Genomic DNA, 1,339 nt, shown 5'->3' on the forward strand with positions numbered 1-1,339 from the left:
TTTCGGCAATAAATCGACGACTGTCGCCGTTTTCCATTTGTCATTGTGTAATTTAAGCATTACACAACAAGATCAAACCGATATATTAGTAATAGCATAAATGGGAAAACATTTGAAAAACGAATAAAATCTTTTCCCACAATTTATTTTTTCATTATTCCACGACATGACTTTATAAATTATATGGCCGTTGTCGCCAACTCGTGCCGAAACCATTGTTACCGGGAATCCGTGACAGAGAAAACTCGGGATTAATTCTGGATCTGGAACAGGTACTCTTAAATTTTCACGAGACGATCAAAAAAACTCACTACTATAACGATTGTTACGATTTTTCGCCGTTCGTATTTCTTAACATTTATTTGATATGGAGGGACAATGAGACTATTATTGATATTATTAAAAATAATTTAATTTTTTTCTCATTAAAAAGCCTCGTTGAATTTCAAGAAGCCTGCTGCAGGAAGGAACAAATCCCGAATCTTCAGGATTGCCCCCGGATAACAATCATTTCGGCAATGAATCAACGACTGTCGCCGTTTTCCATTTGTCATTGTGTAATGTAAGCATTACACAACAAGATCAAACCGATATATTAGAGATAGCATAAATGGGAAAACATTTGAAAAACGAATAAAATCTTTTCCCACAATTTATTTTTTCATTATTCCACGACATGACTTTATAAATTATATGGCCGTTGTCGCCAACTCGTGCCGAAACCATTGTTACCGGGAATCCGTGACAGAGAAAACTCGGAATTAATTCTGAATCTGTAGCAGGCACTCTCAAATTTCAACGAGACTATTAAAAAACCCCATTACGATATAACAATTGTTATGATTTCTCGCCATATGAGCGTATTTCTTAATATCTGATTCTAACAGAAAAGAACAACAGTGAGATTTCTTCGCTTTGGTAATTGCTTCTAAAAGTACAGAAACAATCAGCGATTAAAAATGTTCTCAACTATTGTCTTCAAACGGTTATGTATATTTATTAATGTATATGTTTAAGTATAAAACGCGTGCCTTCTTATCTATACTTTAAGGTTATAATTTTTAATTGGAAATATGAATAAACTCGCCTAGAGTGCGTTCGGTTAACAAGAACATGTATCATTATCAGTAATACGTGTTATTTAAAATTATATTTTTTAAAATTATTGATATAATTTTTTTTTAACTTTAAAATAATATTAAAAAATTCTGTCCAGCGATAAAACGTTTACTGTATCTTATGTCATATTGTTTTGTCTTATTTATTAATACAATTGAAACTAATAGATAGACTTTAAAAGATTAGGATATATGCAGATGTATCGGCGCATTATACATAT

At 31.7% G+C, this 1,339-nt stretch overlaps 1 long non-coding RNA gene across 1 annotated transcript in view; it reads right to left on the bottom strand.

Moving 5' to 3' along the window:
• The window catches only part of LOC105457217, a 3,077-nt gene that overhangs the window by 930 nt on the left and 808 nt on the right, over positions 1-1,339 (bottom strand). The window lies entirely within an intron of this gene.

This window comes from Wasmannia auropunctata, unplaced genomic scaffold (genome assembly GCF_000956235.1).
Source record: "Wasmannia auropunctata unplaced genomic scaffold, wasmannia.A_1.0 LD335328.1, whole genome shotgun sequence".
NCBI classification, from domain to species: Eukaryota; Metazoa; Arthropoda; class Insecta; order Hymenoptera; family Formicidae; genus Wasmannia; species Wasmannia auropunctata.